The 21725-nt window shown below is 47.5% G+C and overlaps 1 protein-coding gene across 1 annotated transcript in view; it reads right to left on the minus strand.

Moving 5' to 3' along the window:
- The window catches only part of RERE (arginine-glutamic acid dipeptide repeats), a gene marked incomplete at both ends in the record, with an annotated part of 222822 nt that overhangs the window by 28524 nt on the left and 172573 nt on the right, over positions 1-21725 (minus strand). The gene's annotated exons all lie outside the window — the stretch shown is intronic.

Raw genomic sequence — 21725 nt, forward strand, 5'->3', positions numbered from 1 at the left:
TCAGTGTATTCATTTTCAGTCGCATTCTCCCCACCTTCAAAAAACTTCTTTTTTAAGTAATTTGGTAGGGACTAACCAGAATGGTTTCCCAAGCTGTTGTATGATCTTACTTTACTCCCCGCACCGCTGTGTGGGATGACAGCAGACTGTGGGGGCTCCCTGGAGAGCAGCAGCAGCACTGCCGCCAACTCCCGGCTCACCGAGTGGCAGATGCTCCATCAGAAACAGTGGCTGAGATGGGCACTGGGTGCCCACGCTGCCCAAGTTCAAGCCCTGATGGAGTGTGAATCGTGCATTGAGCATGACTCTCCTTCAGGCAAGCCCAGATAACCTCTCTGCCTCAGTTTCCACATGAGTAATATGAGAAGAGCATTTACTTCAACAGAACTTCAACCTCGGGCACTTTCTACGAGAATCCAATGAGTTTAAGTGCTGAGAATGAATAGCGCTTGGCACAGAGCAGGAACTCAACTTAGGTTCTCATTAATCACTGCTACCTGATTCAATTTCTGTTACAACACTTGAGGGAGGGGCCAATCAATCCCTGTTTTATAGTAACATTCTACATTTCACAGTATCTGAGACTTATCAAAACCCCCCAGGGGGGAGAGGCAGACTTGGGTTGTTTTTTGTTTGTTTGTTTTTTAAAGTCCCCTGGCTATTTCTTCTTCTTCTTCTTTTTAATTAATTAATTAATTTATACAAGTACTGGGTACAGTCAAAAGCACGGGAGGGTGAGAGAATTCACCAGAGCCAGAGCGGGGAGCAGAGCAGGCAGAAAGACCGAAGTACACTGCTGAAGGGAGCAGCGGGCGGCAGGAGAGGTCTGCGCGCCATGTGGGACCCTCCTCCGGTGGCCGGGAAGCAGCCGGGGATCGAACCGGCACTGCAGAGGCTGCGGGCAGCTTCGCAACCCAGCGCTCAACCACTGCGCCACCGGGGAGGCCCGGACCTGGGTTTTTAGTCCAACTTGAGTTTGTTTGCTTACGTAACTATGTAGCTCTAACCACAGAGCAAAACCTTCCTGTCACATTGATCAAAATTAAGTTAAATGACTCATGAAAGTGAACATGTAAGAAAACTCAACATACTTGAAACCCTCCTTGGCTGCTAGCAGCTACAAGGGCACCGCTCCCTGGTGCCTGTCCCGTGGCCTGTTGGCAGTGGCCGCTTTCTCTCCGCGCTCCCCGAGCCCTCTCCCTAGCTCAGGGGCTGGAGTTCTGACATCTGTCCCACCTGTGTACCACTGAGGACAAAACCCTATTTCCACTAACTCAAAAAGATGCCCGCAGCCCTGCGTTCAAAGCAGCTGCTCATGAGCTAAGACCTGAAAGCAGCCACCCAAGGGCGCAGGGAGAGGGTGTGGGCCATGGGCCCTGTGGATACACTCAGTGTCTAAGAGATGAGACAACATGGATGGAACGTGAGGTGACCATGCTCTGAAATAAGCCAGAAAGGGAAAGATAATTATCAAATGGTTTCCTCATATGTGGACTATAAAAAAAAGCAAGCAGGGCCTCCCCGGAGGGGCAGCGCTTGAGCACTGGGCTGTGAAGCTGCACGCAGCCTCTGCAGCGCCGGTTCGATCCCCGGCTGCTTCCAGGCCACCGGAGGAGGGTCCCACATGGCGCGCAGACCTCTCCTGCCGCCCGCTGCTCCCCTCAGCAGTGTACTTCGTCAGTCTGCCTGTTCTGCTCCCTGCTCTGGCTCTGGTGAATTCTCTCACCCTCCCGCGCTTCTGACTATACCCAGTGCTGGTATAACTAAATAAATAAATCTAAAAAAAAAAAAGCAAGCAAAGAAATCACAGTAACTAGGCTCTGAAAATGCAGTGGCCACCAGAGAGGTGTGGGAAGAAGAGTGGACGGAAGGGCATCAGAACTTTGGAGGTGCGATGAGACTCAGACTGAGAGGGGTGACGATGTATCCCTTGCTGGTCAATCAATATAAAAAAGTCTGATCTCAACTTTAATTCCCCATTACAAATACTTCTGAAGCATCTACATGCAAGGCACCGTGGCAGAGACAAATGAGTATGAGCAAGACAGTCCTTGCTTCAGGCCAGAATGATGTAAATCTGTAAGATGTAATCTGTGAAACAAAAACAGAGCTGAGAGGCAAACCATTCTGAGGAGGGTCAAAGGAGGAGCCATCACAGGATCTAGAAGGACTGATGAAGGAAATTTAGTTCAAAGTATATAGGGCTCGCTGCAGGAAGAGTAAGATGAGGGGAAATCTGGGTGTTGGCAAGGGATTTGAGGTACACCGATAAAATCAGGAGAGGTGGCCCAGAGCTGACTGCCACCCAGACACGGATTGGGCCCTTGAACACCCAGCCAAGTGCTAGCAGTGAATTCTGCAAATTTGGATCTATGGAAAGCTATGATCTGACCTCCATCACCACCACCCCTACGTCCTGCAGGGCTCAGCCAGTCACCCCCAAGACAGAGCCTCCGCTCCCATGTGCTCAGGGCTAGGCTGAGGCCTCTCTCCTGTAGCTCTACCTTCCCCATCACATAAAATCACCCACATCACTCAAGCTCTAGTTCAAGTCTCACCTCTCCCTGAAGTATCTCAACTGTCCCAGTTCAAAATGAGACCCCTTCTCTGCAACAAGTACAGACACTGCCATCTCTACAACCATTCTGAAATCTGTCATTTAGAAGCTCTAACACCCATGCTCTCGGTAATGCCCTCTGCCTCATCACTCAATGTGGGTACTCATGTCTTCACTCCCCAGCGAGGGGCTCTTTATAGTCCTAGAGTGGGGGTGGCAATGGGTGGTGTCTCCAAATGTGGGCGATCACCAAAGAATACAGTAGCATCTACGACAGACTCACCTGGAGATTCTGAGGACCAGCTGACACGTGGTCCACTGGCCCTGGAGGCTCCTCCTGTGCTGTAACAACTAGCTGTACCTACGACATTTGTGGTTTTACTTCATGAATTAACAAACCATCGGTATGTGAACGCCAGCCCCCGTGAGAACCAGGAGTTCGTGCTCCGCTCTCCCCCTGCACGCAGCACCGGTAGCCCTCACCGTTACACTAAGGGTGTGGAAGAGCAGTTTTGTTTTCATTTCCCAGTTTGCTTATGAGGCTGAACAACTGTTCACCCATCACTCAGATTTCCGTCCTTATCTTTCACCTGTTTCTCTATTAAGCTAATTTGTCCACTTTGGGCTTAGAGAAGCGCTTCGTATATTTTAAACACTAATCCAATTGTAACATGTTGTAAGTATCTTCTCTTGGTCCCTTGGTCTTCATTTTGCTGCTTATGAATTCCAATAAAGCCGAGCTTTTAGTCCAAATGCACATAGACTACACCCTTTTCATTCTGCCCCTGGACACTCTGTTACTGTAGAGAACTCCTTTCCATGTCAGAGAACAGTAAAATGTATCTTAGAGTTTTTTCTTCAGAGCTTTAATTCATTTGGGAGTTATGATGTAATTTTATTCTTTTCCCACACACTAAGCCAATCGTTCTACAATATTTCTGAACAATTCATTAGTTCCCCGCTGACCCCACAAGAGTTCTACGGTCACGGTGCTACTGTTCCGTTCTGCCTCAATTATTACCACATTGCCTTAGTTTCTGTACCTTTTCATTTTTTTTTTTCATTTTATTTTTATATTCCTCATACAATTGCAACCCCCTATTTTGACCTCAATCCCTCTACCTTTTCAATTCTTACAGGGCAAAACCTACCTCATTCTTTCATGACTTTCTTACCATTCTTAAACCTTTGCTGTTCCACATAAGTCAGTTTGCTAGTTCCATAAAAGCCTCTGCTGAAATTTGGATTGAAATCACACAAAATTTATATGGTAATGAGTGGGGAAGTCATTATATCGAGTATTTTTATCAGTCAACAACACTACATCACCTCTCCATTTATTAGCTCTCATTTTCTATCATTTTATTCATGTTTTAATGTATGCTTGTTCTTTTAAAAGCCATACACATGGCCTCCTTATTACTAGGAAACTTACAGTTGTTTCACGGGGAGCAGCATTTTTAACCTGTGATGGTGTCCACTTGGCTACTTTGGGCCACAGGAACACCAATGATTTTTAATGTTTCTATACAGTAATTCTTCTCTCATGCCATCTGTTTTAATTAAGCCTCTAGATAGTCTATGTAGTTACCCATACCAAGTGCAAATCACAATTTAATATCTTCCTACTCCCCGTGTCTTGCACATGTATTTGTCCGATTACGCAGAAATTTGAATAGTCTGCTGTGATGACCATGGGTATCTTTATTTTGTTCATTTTAAATAACATACTTCTAAAAGTTTCACCTTTAAATATGATGTTTTCTCCTTTTCAGAGTCAGCTTTCCCACTATTTCTCGTTTAGCTGAAAGTCATTGTGAACCAGAACATCACATTTTATTGGATGGCTTTTTTTTTTTTTTTTTTTTTGGCATAGAAGAACCGGGGTGTAGGCAAGAAGTGCGGGGAGGGTTTGAGAGGATTCCCGAGGAAGAGTGGGGAGCAGAACAGGCAGATCCCCTGAAATACACTGCTGAGGGGCGCAGCGGGGCGACAGGAGAGGACTCCTGCGCCATGGTCAAACTCAGGCTACAGAGACTGGCACTGAGACTTTTTAACCCCAGCACCACCAGGGAGGCCGCTACTGGATGTTCCTCACAAGACCACTGGCTTCCCAGCACATACGTGGCAAACTACTTCTGCAGAAGGCTGCAATACCACCCCTATTCCACTTTCTCTTCTTTAAATGTAACTCCATCACCCCATCAAAAGATGGGGTCCTAATTTCACTGCCCTTGAGTTGAGTTGGCCTCAGTGACTTGTCTCACCAGTATGGTGTGGGAGAAATGAGGCTGCGTGGCACTGAGGTGAGGCCCGAAGTGGCCCTGCAGACTCTGCCCGCCGCTACACGCCGTGAGGACACCAGGCTCACAGGAACCTGGGAGCATCGCGCGCACGTGAAAGACCCCAGTCGCTTGTGTCTGCCCACTGAGGGGCCAGAAAGCATCATCGCTGTGCCCCATTCAGATACACGGACCCACAGGATCGCACATGAGGTGGCTGTCTGACCTCGCTAAGTTTGTGGCAGTGTGTCCGGCAACGGTCCTTGGAACCTGCCTGGGCACCCCGCAGGATGTGCTCAATGCTGCCGAGTGCAGGTCAGCAGCACTTCACTTAGAACAGTCTACATTTCTGTTTGTGAAGTGACAAGACTCTTTTCCCTTCATACACTGTCCTTACATGGTTTCAGGATCAAGGACAAATGGACCCTTTCAAAACAAAGTGGAGTGTTTCACTTTGCCTGAAAGAGTTTAAATAAGACCTATTTGTTAATTAAATATTTGGCACAGGTCTGTAAAGCTGGGCTGGTGTGGGAGAGGCGCACGTCAGCTGCCGAGTCCGTTTCTGCACTGATCATTAGTGTGTCGGGTTCCAATCCCAAGTCGGTTATGATCTGTTTGATCCTAAGCCTTGTGTCTGTGGGGTCCTCGCAGCAGCTCTTCACTGCCGCCGCTGTCGTGAGAGTTTCAGTCAGTCTGTCCGTCCGGTCCCGCGCGTGTTTGTAACACTGCAGACTCGCGCAGTCTCTTCCCAATACGCCTTGCTTTTCTTACTTGGTTGGTGGTTTCAAAGGCCACCTCATTCTACAGAGTGAACCATCTCATCTCCCCACTTGTTTTGTTAGTATCTACTTCTGCCTCCATTGTTTCCATTTTCATTACTTCCTTTGGTGGGGGGTTCTTTTTCTTCTTTACTAAGACTCAGTCTTTTTATTTCCAGTCTTTCTAATTTTTAACTAGAACATTCTAATAAAATAATTTAAATATATGTATTTAAAACTTTAAATACATTTACTATGTGTTACTTCTATGCACCAGGGAGGTCTCTAAAATGCGAAGCCTGACTCTGGCCAGGAGCCCCAGACTGGGGACTGGGTTAGCAGTGTTTTGTTTCACCGTCCCCCGCCCCCACCCCAGTAACTGCTGACTAGGTTCTACCACTTCACTGCTCATGAAAATAACCAGCCCCTGAGTAACAGGAGTGGGCGCAAGAGGAGAGCCATCCACGTATAACCCAAAACTCAGCTCAACAAGCCGAGGTTAACTCCACTCCCTACTCCTAGTCCCCGCGGCCAACTGGTGCTCCTGCCTCCAGCGAGGCCTGCTGGGCTGCCGGGAAAGCAGTCAACTATTAGGCCTGCAGCACGGCCAGCGCGGGAGCCAAAGTGCCAGGGCCCTGTGCTGTCCCTCTGCCTCTGGAGAAATCTAGCACAGACCCTGTCAGGTTTTGGTTTATGTTTTGGTTTTGTCTGTGGGAGTGTTGTCCAGGTAGAAGAAATTTTCCCAGAAGACAGTGAATTTTGTAACACTCCCAGAAAGACCTGGCCGGAGTTTGCGAGGAACCTGGCCCTGCTGGCACTAACCTAACCTAATCTCCTAGAGGATAATGTGGCACTATGTATCAAAGGTCCAAAAAACATACATACTCTTTGAAACAAACAGCCATCACGCTTCTAGACATTGTATCTTAAGGACATAAATGGACAAGACCCAAAAATAAGGCAAAACTATTAATGAGGAAGATTAACAGTGAAAACAAAAACCCGGAAACTGGAAATAAGTTACATGCTCAAAAAGCTGGTTAATGAAATTACAGTGTCTTTCTAGAACACAACCACCACCACTAACAGCTGAGATGCACGTTTACCGTGAAAGACCACAGTTAAGCTTACATGCCCACAAGGACTTACTGACTACAGACCGAACGTTACCCAGTGGTGATCTCTCGGTGCTGGAGCTGCTAGTCATTTATTTTTTTCTGTATATTTTCCCATGTCTTCAAGGAGAAAAATTAGTAACAACGCACCTATCAAGAATCGATTTCAGTGTGCTAAGGCTTCAAAAGCAGTCAACAGGGATCTGAGCGAGCCAATCAGATAAGTATTTTTTAATGTATTTCTCCCCTCAATCCTAAGTAATTTTAAAGAGGCAGTAATCCAGCTTTTAAAAAATATTAAGTGCATAATATGGCATTTTTAGGAGTAAAGGGGCAACAGATCTGTAACTCACCCTCAAATAATTCCGGCAAAAAAAAAACAAACAAAAACAAAACAAAACCCCACAGCTTTCGAAGGAAGAATTACAAAATCAGTTAAAAGTAACATGATAATATGTTAATATTTAGGAAATATGGGTGAGGATATATAGGAATTCTTTATTGTTATTCTTGCAACATTTAAGTTTTAAATTAATTCAAACTAAAGAGTCTTAAAAGGAATCCACATATAACCCAAAACTCAGGAGTTTTAAAATTTAGTTATTTTATGCAAACTTTAAAATTTATAGTATTGTATGCAAATTTGTTTGTATGAGAAAGAGAACAGCTGAGAATAATTAGAACATTCTGCGATTTCTAGTCCACTGGGTCCAAACAGATTCTTCACAAGTGTAAGAGGGCACGTGCTCATATATAATTTTAGACCAAATTCTCAGCTCAGGCAAGAACCAGGGTTCACCTGAGTTTGTGGGAGAACCAATGAGAAGAACTGCGCCACCAACGTGCCGCCCCCCACCCCCCGGCCCCCAGCACACAGAGCGAGCCCAGGCCTCGCAGACCCCTCATCAAAAGGGAGCAAATTCTCCAGGGCGAGCACAACTGAACACCAAGGGAGAAGGTCCAGAGAGCTCCCTGCAGACTGTGGGAGGCCAGAGGCAGCAGGAGGAACCCAGCTCGGCACAGGCCCCTTCAGCAGCCCACTCTAGCCGTGACTGAGGGAAGAGGTGACACAGAGCCACGCTGCAATCCCCATCACAGGCGCATCTGTGGGCAGAGGTCTAGCAGGCACCCAGGACCTAACCCAGAATGAAACAGGCCACGTTCTTCCCGGCAGAGACTGAGCAGATTCTAGGACGCTGATCAAACAGAAGTTTCAACCCCAGCGCCATCTGCTAGCTTGCCAGGGTCTGCCCTGACAGCGCTGGGCCTTGGAGGGCGGCTTGCACGTGCACTTCACCACCCTAGTCGCCAAGGAATCCTACTGTGAAGCAGGGATGCCCATCAGAAAGCCTCTTTCCTCCTCTTAGGAAAGCACACACGGTGCCACACCCAAGTCTCCTACCAGAGGCCCCACTCGTGGCTCACCCCTACTCCCAGCCTGGCCTGAGTCTAGGAGGCCCCTTTGAGGGTCACTGTGGCTCTGTGTCCTCCTGTGCTGAGCAATCACCCTGGCAGCCTGGGGGTGGCTGGTGAAATGCTGTCTGTAAAGTGTTCTCATTTGCAAGGATGAAAAGAGTATAAATACAAAGTCAAAGCAGTATTAAAAACTTTTAAAGCCGTAACCACTTCTTTCTTTTGAAAGAGAACCGCAAGGAGGATCAAAGGCGTCTCAGCATGGACTGCTGCTCTGAGGCCTCCTCCCTCCACCTGGCAGACACCCGAAGACAGAGGTCTGCCATGACTTCTAGCAGAACAAAGGCTCAAGACAAACTGTACAGTGGTTTCCGGGAACACCTTAAGGAGAAGAAATGGGAGAAAGTAATGAAGCCGGCCTCGTTCTGCTATGAAGCAGGCGCTCGGAGCAGAAGGCAGTGGTGGAGGGAAAACGCAGACTTGCAGGCAAAAAGCTCTTTCCCCTCGTTTCTTTTTGCCACAAAAGCCTAGCATGGTGGCTCCACTAAGTTTGCAGGAGTCAGTGTAATAAAATGCTTAACCTTGGCTAAGTTAACCTCCTTAGCCATAAAGGGGGGAGGGGGGCGCAAAATTAAGCTTGCGGGAAATAAACCTAATCAAAGCCGACCAATAACAAAGGGCACCAGAAACATTCCTACTGACTGTATCGCATCCCACAGCTGGCGGAGAGCCCGGAATTTTCATTACAACTTTTCAAAGAGAGGGAGAGAAGGAGAAAAAAATATTTCACAAAAGCATTTTCAAGGCCCCAACCCAGGATGCCCTGCTGTACAACCAAAATTTGTGAGAGGTCAGCCTTTCAGGGAGTCAAAAACTCAGCATGTAGAAACCGGCAGGCCTTTTATATAGTAGGAGGGGTTCTTAAAAAGACTACTGTTTTGCACTGAAGTCTCAGAGCTTCACAGATCATTAAAGGTTTCTGAACCACAGAGAAAGGAGGGCAGAGTTAAGGAAATAAATCAAAAGTTCCTCTGGGACGCACACATGCCTACTTGGAACAGGCTTTCGGCACCAATATCCTCCACATTAAACAACAGGGAGGACTTTTCAAAATAAAAGCAGAAAAGAAATTCATTTTGTTATAAGCAATGCACTTTCTTTTCGGTTTAAAAAGGTTATGTGTGCTATAAAAAATGCCTTCTGCCGCGCGTGCGAGGGGGAGGAGAAGGCCAGGCAGGGATGGGGTGGTGGTGAAAGAAAACAAGTGTGAGTGAACAAAAAGTCAAACAGAAAAATGCTCAGTTTGGGGAGCACCCCAAGTAAGTCAAAATGCCTTGCAATATTTTAGGGAATGGTTGTGAGGCAGGGGAAATGGTGTTAGACAGGAATTTCTGTCATATTTACTGCTTGCGTTCATTCTTATCTAAGAATTGAAGTAATTTTCCCACAGTCACAAAGAATCCAGCTTTTCTTGTGCAACACACACAGCCAAAGACCTGGGAAACAGACCGTGGCATCCCAGACAGGGCGCTGTGTATTTCCCAGGATGCATCCGGCGCTGCAAAACCAGCAGAGGGAGTAGCGCCTCTGGAACTGCAACCAGCAGACCTGATGCCTCAGAATTCATGCCTGTCCAAGACAATGGCCGTGGCGCTGTCACAGACCTTCTGACCTTGCCCTCCTGTCACCAGCGAGGGTCGACAGACTGAAATGCTGTGCAAGCTCCTCGGCCTGGCTCCACCACCCGGAGAGGCTGCGGGGAGAAGAGCCCAGGCTGACACTTGTGTTGAGACAGACACACTCCTGCCACTCGCTACACAGCACACTGCTTGGGTCCTCTCTTGTGGGGGGAGACAGAAGGGCTCTAGGGAGGGGGCATTCCAGGAAAGGCAGATAATCCAATCTGGAAGGCCAGCAGCAAGTACAAAGCACTGATTTTACCTTAAAATCCAGGGCTACAGGCAGCCTGTTTCTAGAGTTTGGGTTGGGTGGGGTAGAGGCAGCAGAGCTCTCATCCCAGGTCGATCTCAACAGCCTAACCGGCAGTTTACGAAGAAGGCAGGAAGGAAAAGGGACTGACACGGAGCCCGGGTTACCCGCACAGACAAGGTCTGCGAAGGGTCTAGGCACTAGGGAGGTGAGTAGAAGGCAAGGTCTACCGCGAGGAGAGGGCCTGAGTGTCACGGGGAAGACGCTGCGGCTGGCCCTGGACATCTTTGCTCAGGTTCATTCCAGGTACAGAAAGGCAGGTGGACGACTGGTCTGCGGCCGCACTGCTCGACCGTCTTGTCGTAAATCCCAACATTACACCTCATTACTGTGAGCGGTGGGTTTAGATGTGAAACAAGTGCTATAAACTCAGCCTAGAACAATCAAGCCCATGTGACCTGCTGTGCTACCAAGTACCGATCGGCACACGTGGCTGCCTGCGGGTGAGGGAAAGGGCCAGGGCCAGGTCGGAAGGAGTCCCCCAAGAATGAGGGTGCGGGACGTGGTTGGAGAGCTGGGAGCCAGCAGTAGACACGTGACCTGCCCTTTAGTGTCTAAGCACCTCCGAGCCAGGGCTGCAGCAGAGGGTCCCTGCCGGTGCCAGGGGACGCGTCCAGGGCCACACGTGGAGGGTGAAGCAATTCGGAGGCCAGCATAGCGAGGAGAAGGTTTCAAAACACCATGTCCCAACACACCACGGTAGCCCTGAAAGAGCTGAGGTCGCAGGTGCTGCAGAAACTGCGGAGGAACTAGGCCGCGGGGACACGCCTTGAGGACCCTTTGGCGAGGCTCTTCAAACATTCTTAAACACCTATGTTTCATGAAGCTTCCAACCCTAACTCCACATTTCCCAGGATGCTCACAGTTCCCTCAGCCTTCATCTGCACTCCTTAGACTCCCATCCCCACTGGCTGCCTCGCCACACACTCAGCCAGCCCCAGGAGGCGAGTCCCAGCTATTCTCTCCCATCAAATGAGCCTCCAGAGCATGTACAAGTGCTTGCTGAGTTATCTGAAATAACTGATAACGTTTTTACATGCACAGTATCTAAACATCCTCAACAACTGATTTCTAGAAAAAAATCTTATAACAATTCTAAGTAATTATATACATGCCTCGTTAGGTACTTAGCAATTGGAAAATTAGTAATCCGAACAGAATACAGTACAAAGGAAAACCGTGAGCTTCAGTCTGAGACAAGACACATGCCGGACCCAGCACACTCCTGGCTCACATGTGCTCGTCCTCGGGTGAGTGAGTGTCCACGACACTGGGACGCTCGTGCTTTACCTCTCCAGTTCTGCCTGGTCACCTGGTGTGCACACTACAGTGCACGCACACGCACACTCACTCTCCCCTCCCCACTATGCTCCTGAGTCACCGGTGTTACATGATCAAAGGAGATACTTTTTTATAATTTTTTTTAAAGATTTATTTATTTATGCATACAAGAACTGGGGTACAGGCCAGAGGTACGCGGGGGGGGGGGTGGTGGTGGTGGTGGTGAGAGGATTCACCAGAGACAGAGTGGGGAGCAAAACAGGCAGATCCACTGAAAACAACTGCTGAGGGGAGCAGCGGGGAGACAGAAGAGGTCTATTGTGCCATGTGGGTAGCTCCCTGGCCGGGGACTGAACTCATGCTGCAGTGGCTGGTGAGAGCTTCGCAGGTTGCATCTGAACCACTTGTGCCACCAGGGAGGCCGGAGAAATGAGTTTTGATGAGTAAGTTCGGTCCAGGACAGAGCAACTGAGATTTAATTTTACGAGTTTTGCTTTGTTTCCCATCCCGCTCTCTGGCCAGTGGGAGTCTCCAGGGCTGGCCTAGCTCACGCGCCACCTGCTTTAAGTGGCTGCAGCTGGCCATGTGTGCAGATCTGTGAGGCCTATTTCCTTCAGAATTTAATCTTTCCTCCGCAAATTTCAGATTCGCCTTCAAAAATGCAATCACTTCCTTCGACAACTTAAGGACAGTGACTAATCTGAAATAGCATCCCTTGTTAGCACATTCCCAAAGGAGAGCCTCTGTGGGATGGAGAACTAAGTTCTGATCCTAGGAGGCCTGGGCCTAAATCAAGAATCACCAAATCGCAAAGGCAGTGGCTGCATCTGCGCTGCTCCAGTCCTCTGAAGGAAACACAAAGTGTCATCCTTACTTGCCAAACTCAAGAAAAACCCAACTTTTGCAGAAGGGAACAAAGATACAATTGTTGCAGTCAAAAATACAGAACCAGTGTAGGAAAACCTCTAGCTTCTGTTGTTCAGAAAATCCTCTGTGGTGTTTCACTCAGATGGCAGAGACACAGGATAAAAATTCCAGAGACTTTTCAAGATAATAAAACGGCATATGACGGTGACTCATAACAAACTGAAAGGGGGAAATTCCATAAACAGTCACAGGAACATTGTAAAGTTGCAGAGACCTGGCAACACTGAGCTCTCTGCACCTCCCTTGGCTCTCACCTCCAGCACACACTCACATTCACACGGGCGTGTGTGTGCGTGAGCATCTTGTAGCAAGCTGCAACTGGCTAATGGGTTACTCCACTTCTTAAGATATTTTATCCTTAACTTGCTCAATAAACCCGCTAAGAAAAATAAACATGGGTTTCAATCTTATAACTAATCTAGAAAACAGAACCACTGTGTAAATAGTTAATTTACTATTCATGATAAACAGAACAGGAAGTGAACCCCAACAATGAACAGAATAAACCCCAAGGCCTAGCCAACTAATACCTGGGGACACAAGAGTTCAAGGACTTTTATCCATAACAACCTAAGGCCTAGAAAGTTCAGGTTTCAACTGGTCTTTAAAATTATATCAGGCCTCCCTGGTGGCACAAGGAGTTAAGCATACCACTATGAGGCTATCCGCAGCCTCTGTAGCATGAGTTCGACCCCAGCGGCTGGCCTGGGAGCTACCCACACGGTGTGGCAGACCTCTCCTGTCTCGCCCACTGCTCCCCTCAGCAGTGTATTTCAGTCAGTCTGCCTGTTCTGTTTCCTATTCAGTTGCTGGTGAATCCTCTCCCCCCGCCACCCCGCATCTCTGGCCTATACCCCAATTCTTGCATGCATAAATAAATGTTTAAAATAAATAAAACAAAATTGCATCAAAGCGGACCACCAAAAACAATACAAATAGCAAATGAGGAGGAAAACTGTCCCTGAAAAGCACTCAAGTTTTAATCTTCTAGGACCAATAATTATGTCTACGGTTACGATGCATTTCTATCCCATCACTCACACACATGTGAACTCACACTTCACTTTCAACAAATACTGAGAGAGCCTATTTAGCACTAACGATGCCAAAGAGGCATGAGAACGAGGGGCCAGCATTCCCCTCACAAAAGCACGTGCGGAGACAGCAAAGGCCCGGGAGAGGAAGGGCAGTCTACACAAGGCCCACGTGGCTGTCCCACGTGCAGCCCACACACTCAGTGGCGGGCTCGGCACCTTCCAGGCTTCTCAGCTGACCTGGGGGCCATGAGGGTCAGCACCCTCTCATGTGCCTTGGAAACCCCATCCAGAGAACATGTTCTTGGGGACCGAAGTCCCCCCAAAACAGTTCCCAACTTTGCCAAGTGTGATGGTTTAGCCACCTCCAAGGCCAAATCCTGGGAACGCTGATGCCACAGTTTAGCCCAGAATAAGGACTTAAGACTCTTGGACAGAACAAAGAATCGTATCTCCAATGTGGAAAACTGACAAAGACCATTAATGTTGAAACTTAATGTAAAAATTAAACACCTCAAAAGTAAATTTTAGCTTAATGGAGTTCTGGTGTCCAAAGAAAGGTTATTCCCTGCTTGTTTTCCCTTTTTTTATGAAAACAATTAATGGGTTTTAATTATATGTGCAAATAAAATGTTTGGGGGGCAGCAGGGATGTCTTCCCTGGGGGCAGGAGGTGTGAGTGATGTCCAGGTGAATACTCTGCTTCCTTTTCAAAACAATACAATGAACTTTTATTCTAACTTCCCAAGCATTATTCAAGGGTATAACTTCAAATAAGATAAAAATGAACCAATTATTGAAGGACTGTGATTTCAGAAGCATTTTAAAACTTCTATTTTAATGTGTTTTTTCCTTAACAGAGTAGATGTGCTTCTTAAAACGAAAGACTGGATTTTCAATGTTAAGGTGGGTTCGCAGATAGGTCTAGCTACAGATGCCATCAAGTGTGAGCTCCAACCAGATAAACACAATGAATACAACCTCAGCGGTCCCAACGTACAAGTCTTGTTAAAGACCACTGCAAGCCTTCCATTTGTTTTACTAGCTAATAAAATGGGTGAGTTTATTTGGGCCTAAGTCATAAATGTCCCCATTTTAAAAGTCAGCAGGTAACCAAAACCCGGCCAAATCCCATGAAAACAACCAATAAATAACTGATCCCTGTAAACTGCTCTGGGTCCAGTAACATTATACCCATGTTTCCTACTGTGTGTAGCCGAGTTACTCTCCCATGATCCCCACCACCTCTAAGACCAGGGGAGGCCAAGGAAAGGCCTAAGGCGTCTGCCCTGAGAACAAAGGAACATCCAAGGCCCTTTGTTTTACTCTCAACACCAGCACCAAGTCCCTTACTTGCACACCAAGTCCCTTACAGGCCAATCTACTGCTGCATCTGCACCAGGGAATGAACCACCTCGCTTAGGTTACCTGAGTCCAACAGAACCACTGCCCAGTCCAATACCCAGAGTTCAGGTGATCAGAACGAACAGATTCAACACCCTGTTCCATTTTTTAATGGAAACAAATCCCAAATCCATTGTGTGGAAATAACTGCAGGATCACAGTACTTGCTGCTAAAATGCTGTGCCTGTTTCCACCAGCAAAACCTTACATGAAGGGAAAAATCCCACCTCTGTCAATATCTACATCTCGAAGAGGACACGGCACGTAAATGTCTCTTCTTGTACCCAACTCGCCAACTTCTCAAAGTACTTGTATCTGCTATTCACAGTAAGGGTCACCAGTAAAAACCACCTGGAAACAACTGTACTGAATATATGTAATATATGAGCTTGACATTAGTAAGAGGTCACCCTTTCAAATAGAAAGTTTTATTATACCAGAAACCTATGCAGGTCTAGCGAACACACTCTGGGACTCCATCCTACAAGGCCACGGGAAGGACAACAGTTCTCACTTGAAACGGGGCAGGGGAGTGGGAATGGGAAGACACTCTGTTCCTGGTCATGACAACAGGCCCAGATACTCTGCTGCATGTTTGAGGTGCTTCATAATAACTTGAAAAACAAAATCAAGCCCAACAGTGAACAAATTTACAGACTAAATAGAATAGAAACATTGTTATTTTAAGAAGGAATGTGACGGAGAGCTTTAGCTTTTAAAAAAAATTTTTTTAAACATTTAATGATTTTGAATTTTTTTTTTTAAAGATTTATTTATTGGGCCTCCCCAGTGGCGCGGTGGTTCGTTCCCCGGCCACCGGCTAGGGTCCCATATGGCGCGCAGACCTCTCCTGCCGCCCACTGCTCCCCTCAGCAGTGTTCTTTGGTCCTTCTGCCTGCTCTGTTCCCTACTCTGACTCTGGTGAATTCTCTCACCCTCCCGCGCTTCTGACTGTACCCATTGCTTGTATAAATAAATAAATACATCTTTTTTTTTTTTTAAGATTTATTTTTTTTTATTTATTTATACAAGCACTGGGTACAGTCAGAAGCGCGGGAGGGCAAGAGAATTCACCAGAGCCAGAGCGGGGAGCAGAGCAGGCAGAAGGACCAAAGCACACTGCTGAGGGGAGCAGTGGGCGGCAGGAGAGGTCTGCGCACCATGTGGGACCCTCCTCCGGTGGCCGGGGAGCAGCCGGGGATCAAACTGGCACTGCAGAGGCTGCGAGCAGCTTCACAACCCAGCGCTCAACCGCTGCGCCACCGGGGAGGCCCAATAAATACATCTTAAAAAAAAAAAAAAAAAGATTTATTTATACAGGCACTGGGGATACAGACCAGAGGCGTGGAAGGGTGAGAGAACTCACCAGAGCCAGAGTGGGGAGCAGAACAGGCAGACTGACAGAAGACGCTGCAGAGGGGCACAGCGGGCAAGGCAGGAGAGGTCTACCGCGCCATGTGGGTTTTTCTTCCTGCCCGGCTGGGAATTGAACCGGCGCTGCAGAGGTGCAGACATCTTCACAGCACGGCGCTCAACCCGCTGTGCCACCGGGGAGGTCCTTAAAACTTTTTAAACTTCACCCTGTATTCCAACAATCCAGGCAGATTCTGGTTCAGAAGGAACGGACTGGAGCCCAGAGTCTGTGGTATCCACAGGTCCAGGCCGGGAGCAGCAAGGACACACAGCCCCTAGAGAGGGCTCTGAACACCAGGCTCAGGAAGTATCCTTATGTGGTAGAACTGGATCTGTGTCCTCCATAATATCAAACTACTTCGGAAGGCCACACTTTGTTATGTAACATTACATTTAGCATTAATGAGGCTAGAAAACCGCTTATCTAAGGTTATATCTAAAGTTAAATAAACTCCTGCTGGAAGCCCATACTGAATGCTAGTCATTTTTAACCTCTTAATATTAACAGACTTTTGATTACTCAGCCTTAAAGCTTTTTCTCAACAATAGTAGTTATTTGCTGGGGAAATACACTCCATGCAAGAGATACTTTGCCTGGAGGAACAAATAATTACTATTCAGTTGTTACGTACATATTTAATAGAATTCATTCCCAGAAATGTAACTAAGGTGACTGATTTTTGTATTTTGTTTCAAATTAAAATTTTAAATCTCACCCCATCACCCCAAAGCTAAAGAAAACCCAAAACACCTAAACCTTTCCCTGAGCTCCTGAACCCATTCAAAAAAGGAACCTATTTTCAACAGCGTAAAATCAAGATAAAAGGCTGATCTCCATTTCCATAAATCACTCTCAACGCCCTATTTTCTGTCTTATGTCAAGACTGAATTATTACAAGAACCTTCTCTCTGGTTTCCATCTTGCTCATGTAGCTCAGCTCAAAGGCTCACTTCTCTTCTTAAAAGCTTACAATGGCCTCCCACAAGCACTCCTGGAGCAAATGCCAGTCTCCCAAGGTCCATCTCTCACCAAGCCATAATTCTGGCCCAAGTCTGAGGGCCTCAGCTCATGGAACCTTCTCTCCAACCACACTCACATACTTGCTGGGCACGTTCTGCAATTTCCTGTGTCCATGTGTTTCCTACAGCTGAAAAGTCGCTTGCTCCATTCTCCCAAGCATGGGCTATCAAAATCTGTCTCCTTCCTTCAAAGCTCAGTTCAAACACCACAGGCTCCATCAGCCTTCCAGAAGCTCCTGTCAGGCTTGAACACCACCAGGGTCCTATTTTGGCAGCACACACTGCCAAACACACAGGCATGCAAAAGGGACACCTTCCCCCGTGGAAGAGCCCTCCCTGCCGGGCTTAGAGAGCACCTCATTGTACTTTGCACACCTCCCACGCCTTTACAGTGCTCAATGAATACACAAAATTTGAAAACTCAAACCACACAGAATGTTCAGTTCTGAAAGTGGCAGTGGGTGAAAGTGAGTTTCTAGTATAGTAAATGTTAACATGTCGACAACTGGGTTTACAAGCAACGCGAGCTCAACCTCTACTGGGTCAGGTGCCAAAATCACCGCTGAAGAGATGAGACAGACCGTGAAGCGTGTGCGCCTTTCCCCCTCCCTGCTGAGGCCAACCGCTCTGGAGGACCTCTGCTCTCTACCCAGTCAGGGCAGATCAAACTGCCTGTCCCCCAATGTCAGCTGCACTGGACAGGTCGCTGTGGGAGCACTGCATGTGGTCGACGCCAGCAGAATGTGGCTGGGTAACAACAGTGGGCAGAGTGACACAAAGGCCTGCCCGGACCCAAGGGACAAATACCCCATGCCAGACAAGGCAAGTCTTCGGTTCAGACAACACAGACATGTTCTCAGCATGAAAGACATGCCACTGCCACCGAAGGAATTGTCTCAGGATGTTGACGAAAACCACAATGTGTATAAAAATAAAGTGAAAAATCACTTTTGAAACAGCCATGCCATGACTTTATATTATTCACAACATGGGTTCCCTTCTTGGTAATTAAGTTCAACTTTTCAATCATCTACTCTGGGGGGCATTATCTTAACATCTAGTCCATCGACCCGCGGCTGTGTGGCAGTGCGCAAAGCAGAACCCAAGAGGCCCAGTTCCCCATCTTCTCAGCAGCTCAGCTACAGGGCACTGACTCTAATTTACACAAACATGCCCCACCACAGACTCCGCTGTGGTTTAGGCCCAACAGCGCCGTGAGGGAGATGAACAGCACAAGGAGATGCTCATCAAAGACTCTTCACCATATTTTACTGCTGATTATATATCTTATAAGCAACTTGAAGGAGGCAAATAGTTACTGAGAAAGGCGAATGGGGAGAGAGATAATGAGCTACAGGACTGCACAAATACAGGTGGTTGCACGATCATGTTACGTAAAACATCTGAACTGCAGTTAATTCTCAGAGTAGCATGAGGTTAACACACAGTACCCACTCAATTAAACCTCTATAAACAGCTGGTTTTTCACGGTCACAGCCACCACCCCCACTTCAGCAGGCAGCAGTGTTCAGAGTAAAGCCAAGCTCCTGTGTAATAAATCCCATAAACCAAGAGCTAGGAAGCCTGTCAGTACCCACGTCACCAGGAACTGTGGCCTGCATGGACACACTGAACCAACTGGTAGGAATGAGCCACTTCACCAAAGCACTGAGGTAGGAAACACATCTTTTAATCAAGGTCTTCAGTCGCCCCTAGTTTTTGAATTAAAGGGGTTTTTGGAAATATGGATTAAGGACAACAGGTAATTCTTTTTAAACAGGTTCAATACATTTACAAATGAAAAATCATGCTGCATTTTGTCATATCATTTCATGTTAATTCCGAAAGAATTTAAGGGATAGGAAGGACTGCCCCATTTATAAACGGCCTGAGGCCCAAAGCCTGTGAACTGGCATGAGGCAAGAACCACCACTTTGCCCTCAGGCAGTGAAAGCCCAATGTGCAAACATTTTATAAAGACTGGAGCATGCAGAAGATACTCAGGATTAGACCTGAACTTCCCAAAGGGAAACTGGAGTAGATGGCAGGGTGAAGAGCTCACCCAGCAGAGAGCTACTGGTGAGGCCAGGAATAGAACACAGACCGCTGCCCTCACGCCCACGCAACCAGGCGTGTTCTTTTGGATGCTGAGGCCCTTCTGAAGTTTCAAAGTCAGTGGAGAACAGCAAAGAAATGAGTTAATAGGTCTGGTAAACAGAAGAGAATGTGGAAAATACCTAGTTTAGAGAGATTTGCTATAAAAAAAGAGGGGCATGACCCCATGATGATTTCTGCCAAGGATGATTTGACCCAAAAACATACGTACCTCCCAATTTGCTCACCTTCTGCAGCAAAGATGAAAAATAACCTTTGGCCTCCCTTCCCCGTGTGGTGTAAATGATTAGCTTGGCTATGTTGATAACCAAGGAAAATGTAAGATGAATGCTTCTCCCAGCTGATGAAAATACTTAGAAATTTACCCTAGCGCCCGACTCCCCCATTCCCGTGCCAAAGACAGCAGGGCACCAGAAAGGTTTGGCCAATGTCCACCAGGATAATCCTCCGGTGCTGCAAACAACTTTCCTACTCACTGCAATGACCAGAAGTATGTTGGAGACAAGACGGCTGCTGCGTGCCAGAGCAGCAGAGGTGTGGGGGGCTCAAGAAAGAGGTGCTGGGGGCCTCCCCCGTGGCGCAGAGGTTGAGCGCTGGGTTAGCGAAGCTGCCCGCAGCCTCTGGGGCGCCGGTTCGATCCCCGGCTGCTCCCCGGCCACCGGAGGAGGATCCCTGCCGCAGACCAGCACAGCAGTAGACGATGAGGCCGCGCTGGTTGCCCAGCTGGACCTAGGGACGGTTAGCCCTAAAGGTCACTGCAGGGGGAGGTGCAGCAGATCCCACATGGCACGCAGAACTCTCCTGCTGCCCGCTGGTCCCCTCAGCAGTGTACTTCGGTCCTTCTGCCTGCTCTGCTCCCCGCTCTGGCTCTGGTGAATTCTCTCACCCTCCCGCGCTTCTGACTGTACCCAGTGCTCGTATAAATAAATAAATAAATCTTTAAAAAAAAAAAAAAAAAGAAAAAGAAAGAAAGAGGTGCTGGGAAAAGCCCAAGAATCAGACCAAAGGGTAGGTTTACTGAGATCCCTTCTATGGAAGACATCACGAGTAGGACAGGTGACAAGCAGGAGCTGGCAGGAAGGTGAGCAGACCCTCACCCAGGTCAAAAGTGATTCACGGCGGTTTCTGCTAGGGAGATAAAAAGCTGGATAAACTGGCATTTCCAAATGCATGACAGTGGATTTTAAATTCAAGCCTTAATCGTGTTATTAAACGTTTACTTTTTAAAACAAAGACAAAACAAGTGTTGAGCAATTTCTTGTATCAAATTGCTCATGGTTTGCATCTGTTAGAGGACAATACAACCTGAGCCCGAGATGCTGACCTGCCCATCACAGTCACATCTGCTCACGGCTCTTTTACTTTCACCCCAGTTTGGCCAAACCAAAATTCCACGTTAGCCTTCAAAGTACACATCAGACCACAAACAACCGAAATCCTCAGAAAACTTGAAGCATTTCTTTTTACTGTGCCACATTCGATACCTCGTTCCCATCTGTTCTTGAAAGAGCAATAAAGATTATTATAGACTACGCGAGATTTTAGTTTAATCTCTATCAACAGTTCCCTTTTTTGAACACTTCCCAAAATGACTCATCTTACCCTATTTAGATGTACGATAAATATTAAAAGTTCACTTATGCCTGATACCAGCCATCAATTTATGAAACCTCAGCATGCTTCTTCCCCACTACCCAGAGAAAGTATTCAGAAACAGCTCATTACAAAAAAACAAAAGAACTAAAATTAAATAAGAGGAAATCAATGAACACAATCAGAAAAACAAAAACCAAGTGAAACCAAAACAATTCGCCGCTTTTATAATGGATATTCTTCATCAAGGCCTCTTCCCCAGGGAAAATAAGGGCCGTTCAAAGTCCAGGGAGACCAAGGCCTCAAAAGCACTTCCTGTTACTGGGCTGGCCTTGGTCCCGCCCGCCCCAGTTAAGAAGCAAGATCCCCCCCCCCCCCCACCTGTAGGAAATTATAGGTCAATGAAACGGAGTCAGTTGCTGGTGATTCTCTTCACCTAACCTCACTCTGAAGTTTTCTCAGCAAACTCTCACAGCGGGCTGTCAGCCTAGCCATCACGTCTGACTCTGTCTCGTGAAGCATTAAACAAGCTGCCAAAAGCTTCGTTTGCGCAATGTATGAAAATCCTGGGGTGACTGTCCAGTGAAACCTGCAAACTTCCAGGCCCGGACAACGGGCGCGTCCGCGCCACCGTTCAGATCCCGACAGTAGGGGAAGGCGACGTCCGGGCAGAGCCCAACACTGCGAGCTGCAGTCCCCGCACCCCCGCTCCAGGGGCTCCAGGGCAGCTCGCCGGTAACTTACACCAGCGACAATGCCGTCCGCGTCAGTCACTGTCATTAGATAACAACACTCCACAGGGCTCTCCCGCACCCCAAAACCCAA

This window comes from Talpa europaea (genome assembly GCF_964194135.1).
Source record: "Talpa europaea genome assembly, chromosome: 9".
Lineage (NCBI taxonomy): Eukaryota > Metazoa > Chordata > Mammalia > Eulipotyphla > Talpidae > Talpa > Talpa europaea.